Below are 10,788 nucleotides of genomic sequence, written 5' to 3' on the forward strand. Positions count from 1 at the left end.
AACTTCTCATGAGGAAGCGCCTTTGTGAAAAGATCGGCGAAGTTGTCTTGTGTTGGCACATAGGCCAAGCTGATCTCTCCTGCTGAGAGTCTCTCCCTGACATAGTGAAAAGATCGGCGAGGTTGTCCTCTGTTGGCACATAGGCCAAGCTGATCTCTCCTGCTGAGAGTCTCTCCCTGACATAGTGATAATGCACCTCAATGTGCTTTGTGCGAGCATGAAAAATTGGGTTTCTCGCAACTGCCAATGCGCTCTGACTATCAGTGAAGATAGAGGTGGTAGACTCCTGTCCAACACCCAAGTCAGCCATAAGCCGTCTGAGCCACACACACTCAACCGTAGCTGTGAAAGCTGCCCTGTACTCAGTTTCACAACTAGAAGTGGCCATAGTAGAGGTTGCTTCTTGCTCAACCAAAATATGCATGAACTACCGAGCATGAAACAAAAACCACTTGTGGACACTCTTGTGTCATAGCAACCAGCCCAATCTGAGTCCAAAAAAGCATGTAAATCTGGCGACAACGATCCCCCCTTGGGATAAAACAACCTAAGATGTATGGTGCCACTCAAGTAGCAAAAGATGCGTTTTACTGCCTTCCAATTCTGAGACCCTAGGCTATGCATAAACCTGCTCACCTGTGAGACTGCAAACTGAATGTCCGGCCTCGTAAATGCATACATAAATGAGGCAACCAAAAGCTGTCTGATAGAGTGTGACATCAAAGTGATCTCCAGCATCATGAAGACTCAACTTCAAACCTGTCTCCATTGGAGTAGCAATAGGCTTGTAGTCTTCAAGGCCAAATCTCTGCAACAATGTCTCAATATACTTTGTTTGACACAAACTAATACCTCCATCACACTGCTTAAATTGTATCCCCAAATAATGATACAAATGCCCCAAATCTGACATCTCAAAAGAGGCATTCAAATCAGCAATATGACTTTCATTTGGTCCTGTGAGCAGCATGTCATCGACATAGAGAGCAATGATTAGATGTACATCATCCACACATTTAACATATAAAGTGCTTTCTGTTGGACTATTCTGAAAACCATGTGCAGTCAAATATGCATGTATCTTTTCATACCAAGCTCGTGGAGCTTGCTTTAAACCATATAAAGTCTTTTTTAACCTGCACACTTTGTTTTCCTGCCCTCTTTGAACAAAACCACGAGGCTGCGATACATACACCTCCTCATGCAAATCTCCATTCAAGAATGCAGTCTTTATGTCCAACTGATGTACATTCCAATCATTATGAGCTGCCAATGCACAAATGCTACGAATGGTAGTCATACCACAAGTGGGAGCAAAGGTCTCATCAAAATCAATGCCCTTTTCTTGAGCATAACCCTTTGTAACAAGTCTAGCCTTATAGCGATCAACACTGCCATCTGGCTTTCGTTTCAACTTAAAACCCCACTTACATCCAATGACCTTTTGACCAATAGGCAAATCACACAAAGACCATGTACCATTCTTCATTATAGCATCATATTCACTTTGCATTGCAGCCAACCAATTTTCTGATTTTTGTGCCTGATCAAATGAAAGAGGTTCTTCCTCTTCACACATACTAGACACAGCCAAAGCATAACAGTCTGATGCATAAGAGGCATGCTGAAAACCTGAACGAGTACGACTAGATATAGGTGCATCAATTTTACTATCACGCAAGGTTTGCACCAGCCATTTAGGCATACCTCTAGCTTGCTCATTTTCAGTCCTATTACATCCTGTAAATCTGCATCAGAGATAGGCTGATCTATGATGTTTGTGTTGAAAGAACGGTAGAGGAGGAGGAGACACACACACAGGAGCAAACCCTAATGTATATTGCAAACCCTAACCATAGAGGGAAGCCATGTCCACTCTCACACAAAGCATAATGCACTAATCCATAATCCACACAACACACAATGAGTTGTGTCCACACTCTACTAACCCTAGCTAATGTCCACACACTATGACCAGTTGGACACGCGGTCATTTATGTCTCACACATGTTCCTACCTAATCTACCAGCACATAGCATAGCTGGCTCACACTGACATCGAGCTTGAATCTCAACAGCCCCTCTCAAGCTCATGATGTACTGCCGATGAAGATGTAGATGAGCTTGGGATATCAAGGCTCTCAACACTCCCCCTCAAGCTCATCCCATGTACTCCCAACATAGTCCGGAAGTACTCAAACTTCTCCCTGCTAAGTGGCTTCGTAAAGATGTCTGCCACCTGCTCATCAGTCTTCACATAGTGAAGATCAACTGTACCATCCAGCACCTTTTCTCTGACAAAGTGATAATGGACCTCTATGTGTTTGGTCCTCGCATGAAACACTGGATTCTTTGCCAACTGTATACTGCTCATGTTGTCACAATGAATGACAACTTTCCCATCAAGAGGCTCACATAAATCTGCCAAGAGACTCTTTAACCATACAGCCTCGCAAGTAGCAATGGCTGCTCCTCTCTGTACTCAGCCTCTGTACTGGATAAAGCAACTGTAGGTTGCTTTTTGCTACTCCAACTTACCACTGCACTTCCAAGTGTAAAAGCATATCCACTAGTAGACCTCCTGTCATATGCGCTACCTGCCCAATCAGCATCTGTGTAGCCATGTATGTCCAAGCTTTTACCACTCTCATAAAATAAACCATAATGTGCTGTGGTTTTCACATATCTCATGATGCGTCTCACTGCATCCAAATGTGGTTTCCTGGGGCTCTGCATAAACTGGCTCACTAGCCCCACTGCATAACTCAAATCCGGGCGTGTGATAGTCATATATATGAGACTACCAACCATCTTCCTGTACATAGAAGGATCATCCAATTCCTCGCCATAATCAGCCCGCAACTTCACATTTTGCTCCAATGGTGTACTCATAGGCTTACACCCTGTCATGCCATACTTTGCCAACATATCCAATGCATATTGGCGCTGTACTAACCAAGTACCTACATGATCTTTCACCACTTCAATGCCAAGGAAGTATCTCAACTCACCAAGATCTTTCATGTCAAATTGCCCACTCAAAGCTTTCTTGACATGCATCACATCTGCACCATGATCACCTGTGATAATCAAGTCATCCACATAGATGACTAGTAAAACAATCCCATGCTGTGTCTTCTTCACATAGAGTGAAGAATCTGCTGTAGAAATCTGAAAACCAAGTGAGATAAGATATCTGCTCATCTTATCACTCCAAGCACGTGGTGCTTGCTTCAGACCATATAATGCCTTTTTCAACCTGCATATGTGAGTGGGATATCTAGGGTGTACATACCCTTCTGGCTGTGCCATGTATACTTCCTCTTGTAGATCTCCATTCAGAAATGCATTCTTAACATCCATCTGATGCATTTCCCAGCCATTAGCTGCAGCCATAGCAATGACTGCTCTCACTGTGCCCATCTTAGCCACTGGACTAAACGTCTCATCATAATCCAATCCATGGGTCTGTGCATAACCCTTTGCTACCAATCTAGCTTTATGTCTCTCAATAGAACCATCAAATTTACACTTCACTTTGTAAACCCATTTACATCCAATAACATTCTTGTCCTTTGGTAGTGCAACCAAGTCCCATGTATCATTATGGACCAATGCGTCCATCTCCACATCCATTGCTTTTTCCTATACATGCTCTCCAACAGCCTCTGTATAGCATGTAGGTTCCACATGCTTCACCATAGATGTCATGTATGCATAGTGCATAGCAAAATCTCTATATGTTAATCTGTCAATAGGATATATGACTCTCTGGGATCTCCACAATGCCTGCGGGTCACTCTGTACACCTGTAACTCTAGCATGTGGTGGCACATATCTGTCCTGTCTAGCACCAGGTGTGCGTAAAACAGGTATGCCAAGCTCCTCATCCAAACTTTCAGAACTGGATGACTCATATCCTGTGATTCCAATTCCTTCAACTTTCTTTTTGCCTTTATCCATAGCACTACTCCCAGTGCTTACACTCTCATGCCTCAAACGTCCTGACCATGGACGTACACTGCTACTCTCAGCTTCTGCTCTGCTGGCCCAGACATAGTAGTAGAACTAGAACTTGCTTGTGGTGGCAAGTTCACATGTACATCAGCCTCAAGTGACTCAATAACACCCTCATCTTTTGCTTTATACCAACTAGCAAGCTCATCAAACACCACATCACGTGAGATGACCACTTGTCTAGTTTGTGGATTATAACACTTGTAGGCCTTTCGATCCTGTGCATATCCAACAAATATACATTTCTCTGCCTTAGGATCCAACTTCCTTCTTCTTTCATCAGGCACATGCACATAAGCTATGCATCCAAAAACTTTAAGATGTCCAATGTCTGGCCTGTAACCTGTAAGCCGCATCTCTGGCGTGCTTCCATGAATGGCTGCTGTAGGTGTTTTGTTCAATATATAAACTACAGTAGCACATGCTTCTGCCCAATAGTAATCTGGCATGCTCTTTTCATTAAGCATTGCCCTTGCCACTTCACATATAACTCTATTCTTTCTCTCAGCCACACCATTCTGCTGAGGTGTATACCTGCATGTCAACTGTCTTCTTATTCCATGCTTCCTCAAGAAATGCTCAAAAGCTTTTGAGGTGTATTCACCACCTCCATCTGTCCTCAGACATTTAATCCAACAGCCATACTGCTTTTCTGCAAAAGCTTTGAAATCCATGAATTTTTCCAACACTTCACTCTTCTCTTTCAGAAAGTATATCCATGTCATCCTGCTAAAGTCATCAATGAATGTAACATAGTATAAACTGCCTTTGATAGATGGGTTTTGTGCAGGACCCGATACATCACTATGCACGATCTCAAGTGGCCTGTTACTCATATTTCCTTCTCTAGGGAACCTCAACCTTGCCTGCTTCCCAAACTGACAGGCTTCACAAACATGCATATGTCCATCATATTTGAACCTAGGCAATCCATTGACAATGCCTCTTGTTTGCATGTTCTTTAATCTCTGTATATTGACGTGTCCAATCCTCTTATGCCACATATCAATGTCCTGTACCACATTCCTGCTCTTTGAGAACATGGCTGATTTTAGCTCAGGAATTCCAGCATCCAGCTTAAACAATCTTCCTTCTTTCTTGCCTTTAGCAATCACTCTACATCCATGTTTAAAATCTTCAACGAAGCATCCATGCTCATTGAATCTAACCTGTAATCCCTGTTCTACCATTTGACCAACTGAGGCCAAGCTTTTAGTGATCGAAGGCACATACAGCACATCTGACATAGACTTTGTCTGACCATTATGCATGACCAATGGTACACTTCCAACATGTGTAATGACATGCTGGGTATCATCACCTGTTTCCACATAGCCTTTTACATCCATAGGCTTCATATGCTCGAACCATTCACCATGGCATGTCATATGATTTGATGCTCCTGAGTCCATATACCATGTATCATCATTCTCAGCATTTGTTGTCATAGAACCCACAACATGCTTCATGGCAAACAAATGATTTGCAGTTCCATCATTGCTACTTGATGCATAGTTACCACCATGTTGTGCATAGTTTCCACCATAATGACCACCACGTTGTGCTCTTCCCCCTCTCAAATCATTCTGTTTGCGAAAGCAATCTCTCGCCATATGACCATATTTGCCACAATAATGGCATTCCACATCTTGCATAGAATTTTGTTGGCCTTGCCAACGTCCTCGACCACGGGGGGTACCTCTGCCTCGCTGAGGTGCATAACCACGACCACCTCAAGCACCATAAGAAGGCTAAAAATTCTGTTGTGGAGGTCTATCCTGCCATCCACGACCATTACCACCACGTCCACGTGATGCGAATCTCCCCCTACCTCTAAAGCCTCTCTGCGAGTAGAAAGCCTGATTTCTGCCATCATCATGGCTAGAAGATGCATCCAGAAATGAATCACTGAGCTTGATTTCCTCAACCAATAAGAGTGAAACCAACTCATCGAAGTCGGGTAAACCTGTACTCCTCACTGAGATAGATGTATCAAAAGATTTGTATTCCTTGCCAAGACCACGCAAGGTAATATCCACCAAATCATCATCAGGCATGGGGGCATTTATTGTGGCCAATGCATCTGCAAACTTCTTGATTTCTTGCACATAATCATGTATGCTCCTTTTATTCCTTTTCACATTGTGTATCTGCTGTCGCAATTGAGACTTGCGAGCACTCGTATCTGTATGAAACATCTTGACCAAAGTATCCCATGCATCTTTGGGATTCTCAGCATCCTGAATGTGTATGAGCATAGCATCAGAAATGCATATAGACAAATAATGCAGCACTTTGAATGCTCTCTCTGACCATTGCTTATGAGCAATAAGCTGCTGCTGTGTAGGTTGCCGAGGTAGCTCAGGCTCTGGCTCAGCACCTGTAATGAGATTCCAAAATCCTTTCCCTTTCAAGAAACTCTTTATCCTGTACTTCCATGCCTGGAAGTTCTTCCTATCCAGCTTTTCACCAACAATCTGAACTGGATTGTCCGACATGTTGCTCAATGCATACACCTTCCGCACACTTCAAATCTGTAAATGAGCCTTCCTCAGCTCAACCACACTCCAATGAATGTTCCAGATACTCCAAGGTAGTCAACAAACTCCAAATTTGATGTAGGAAATTAACCTGTAATCATCCAAGATGAACTGACTCACGCAGTGCGGGATACCCTGAATTGACACGCCTTCCAAGGCTCCAAATCGCAATGTAATGGTGCAATCAAGTCTAGGCAACTTGCATTGACACCTAATGAACCTCAATGTTGAGTATCAACTCCATCTGACATGTGTAATTATCAATTTTTGAAAACCCCTTTTTCTATTTTTTGGAAAAACCAGAAAAACCAGTAATGATTTGGCTCTAATTTCTTCAATATTTGACCAAATTGAGCAACCAGGCATTCATTGGCTTAGCAGTAGTGTCCATCAACTCCATGTAAGAGGAATTTGTCCAATTGTAGAACACCAAGGATTAATTGCTCAATTAAAATGCTCTGTTTCTCTGCAACCAGTGGACAGCCTGTTTTAATCAGCTCATTCCCAGCTCAATTAGGCATCATTGACCAAAAAAATCACATAGCCCTCTTCTCCAAGATGTAAAGCATCCAATTGCTAAAACAATTGTGGAAGTAATCAAGCACATAAGTGAAATTTGACCTCCTCGTGTGAAAAATACCAGAAAACTGTCCTGTTTTCTCTGTATGGGCTGCGCCGCCTGCAAATCAGGGGTTTGGGAAGGTTTGAAGTGGCAATTGATGATGGATATAGGTGCCCAACACACTTGGGTATGTGTGCAACCAATCAATGGTTGGATTTTAGCAAAAAACTCACTCCAAATGCATCAATTTTGGACTTCCTTCTCTCTGTTTTGTGAGAGCTCAAAAAAACCAGTAATTTCACTCAATTAAATGCATGTAAATTGCTCCAAATTTTGTTCAAGGCTTGCACATGGGTTGCCAATACATCCCTCTTTGTCAAATACATATGTCTTTTGCCAGAATCACGCGTATTTCCACCATACATCAATGTTGCCAAGCTTTAATGGAAAGCTTCAAAAACCAGAATTTTTCTTTGCTTTGATTTGCTCTATTTTGCTTTGCTTTTGCCTGTTTCACCTGCAATCCGCTCAAGGATGTTTAGAAGACCTTACCCGGTAGGCCAAGCTTTCAGATCTGATAGTATTTGGTGTGCTCCAAGCTTCACAGCTCCAATGGACAGCTTCACAGCTTCTTCTTCTCCCTCTTCACTCACTCACTCATAAACCCTAATAAACAGCACAAGGCTCTGACACCATGTTGAAAGAACGGTAGAGGAGGAGGAGACACACACACAGGAGAAAACCCTAATGTATATTGCAAACCCTAACCATAGAGGGAAGCCATGTCCACTCTCACACAAAGCATAATGCACTAATCCATAATCCACACAACACACAATGAGTTGTGTCCACACTCTACTAACCCTAGCTAATGTCCACACACTATGACCAGCTGGACACGCGGTCATTTATGTCTCACACATGTTCCTACCTAATCTACCAGCACATAGCATAGCTGGCTCACACTGACATCGAGCTTGAATCTCAACAGTTTGAAATCTGCATAGGTTGAATATTTGCCTCATTAGGACTTACATTTGAATTCCCACCTGTAAACAAAGGCAACAATGTATCAAATACATCCCGTGAGCTCACACCTGTCTCTTTGGTATATGATAACAAAGGCTGCACAGCATCTTCCACAAAAACAACATCTCGACTAATCAAGATACGCTTTGACTGCGGATGATACAATCTGTAACCCTTGCTCTCAGCACTGTAACCAACAAAAATGCATTTGACAGCCTTATCATCCAATTTTCTGCATTGTTGCACAAGCACTAAAGCATAGGCCAAGCAACCAAAGACACGCAAGTGACCAATAGAAGGCTTCCTGCCATGCCAAGCTTCGTATGGAGTAATAGACTGCAAGGCCTTAGTGGGACACCTGTTGAGTACATATGCAGCACACATGACAGCCTCAAGCCAAAACGCATGTGGCAAAGCTTGGCTCTTGACCATACATCGTGCCATCTCCATAAGTGACCTGTTTTCCTCTCAGCAACTCCATTTTGCTGAGGGGTATATGGCACTTTACATTGGTGTTTTATCCCACGACTAGCCAGAAATGCATCAAACTCTTTAGACAAGTACTCCCCCCCTCGATCAGAACGGAGGGTGCCCCCACAGTACAATTGGATACATTTTCAACCATAAGAAAAAACTGTTTGAAGCACAAAAACACTTTGGACTTTGCCTTCAGTGAATATACCCATGCATGCCTTAAGTAATCATCAATGAAAGTCACGAAGTACAAGTGTTTACCAAATGACGGAGTTTACATAGGCCCACATACATCACTATGTACAAGTTGCAATTTGTGAGTGGCCCGCACAGAACCATCCTTTGGAAACGCAGAACGCTGCATTTTGCCCAAAATACAGCCTTCACAAACATGTTTCAATGGTGCCTCAAGAGGGGGCAATGAAGCAACCATATCAAATTTCTGCAAATGCAGCAAACTAGCAAAGTTCAGATGACCAACACGAGCATGCCATAGTTTTGCATCTGAAACTATCTTTTCATTAAAAACTACATTTGCTGAATCTTCCACACACTTGTTATAAGAATTGAGCCTATACAGCCCACGAAACAAGGTGCCACATGCAATAATCGTATCACCATAAGTCAAATCATGAACAGTACATCTGTCATCCACAAATTTGACTATAAGTCCAAGTCTAGCAAGGGTAGAGACAAACAATAGATTCTTCTTTATCCCTGTCACATACAAAGCATCTGAAAGTGTGAAAGCGCTGCCATTTGCAGCAGTAAGCATAATTTTACCAATGCCCTTCACTGGGTAAGAAGCATTATTGGCACATGTGACAGTATTCTCATTAGGGACAGCCTCAAGAGAAGTGAACATATCACGATGCGAGGTAATGTGCTCTATAGCACCACTGTCAAAATACCATACATGAGAGTCAACAGAAACTACTAAACATGCATCATGTACAGATGGGTCATACTGGCAATACACGCTAAACGCCCATTCTGTATCCTGCACAACATTTGCAGAATCTGCATTTGTAGAAGCATCCGCTATTGTGGCTGCATTTGACTCTTTCTTCTTTGCCTCTTTAGCCTTTAGCTTAGGGCAATTCTTAATGACATGATCATTTGCCTTACAATAGTTTCACCTGGTCTTTTTCTTGCCTTTTTCACAAGAGCCTTCTCAGACTTATTGTTGCTACCTGTGGAAGGAGAAGAAGTTGCAGACCTACTAATAGGAGAAGAAACAGTGGAAGGGGCTGCCTTACCACTTCTTCTCTGCTGCTGCTGGGCAGCAATAAATGCTTGATCAACTGCACGCTGCCTGGCCCTGTTTTGCCTAGACTGCGCTTCTTGCAAGAGCTTGTTGACTAAAGTATCATACTTGACAGCATCAAGTCTGTCCTCAGTAAGAAGTCTCCACGTGGAAGCAAAAGTCTGATATGTCTCAGGTAAAGCATCAAGAACAGTATGCACAAGAGAATGATCAGGAATAATCTCACCTGTAGAAATCAACTGTTCCTTGAGATCTTTAATCTCAGCAAGAAAAACATTCATGTCATCATCTTCCTGCATAATCTTCAATTCTAGCTCTTTACGCAGATAAGAGATTTTTGCCTCGTTACGACCTACATACAAACTAGCTAGAATATCCCAAGCCTGTTTTGCTGTTTTAGCTGAACGAATATGTAGGGTGATGTTACGTTTGACAGAAAGTGCAATCAAGGCATGAGCTTGCGCATCTTTACCATCCCAAAACGAGCTTGTTCAGCAATGGGTAAAACAGCAGCAAACAGTAGAGCTGCTAGAACCTGCAACATCCTCAACAGATCCTACATCCACAGAACCTGAACGTACATCCATACCCTGCACAATGTTCCACACTCCTTTTGCAACCAAAATATGCTGCATCATGTATGCCCAAAGTGGGTAGTTGCTGTCTCCATCCAGTTTGTCTTCAGCAGACAACATGCGAAATACATCATTGCTGTTATCAGCCATGGCCACTGACTGAAACTGATGCAAAAGTTACCTGTAATGAAGCAAAGACTGAACAGAGAACAACTCGTGCTATGTAGCATGTATTTCGCATGTTGTCTTCAGCAGACAACATGCGAAATACATCATTGCTGTTATCAGCCACCATGGCCACTGATTGAAACTAATGCAAAAGTTA

Source organism: Cibotium barometz, chromosome 11 (assembly GCF_041138505.1).
Source record: "Cibotium barometz isolate CiBa-2024 chromosome 11, ASM4113850v1, whole genome shotgun sequence".
Lineage (NCBI taxonomy): Eukaryota > Viridiplantae > Streptophyta > Polypodiopsida > Cyatheales > Cibotiaceae > Cibotium > Cibotium barometz.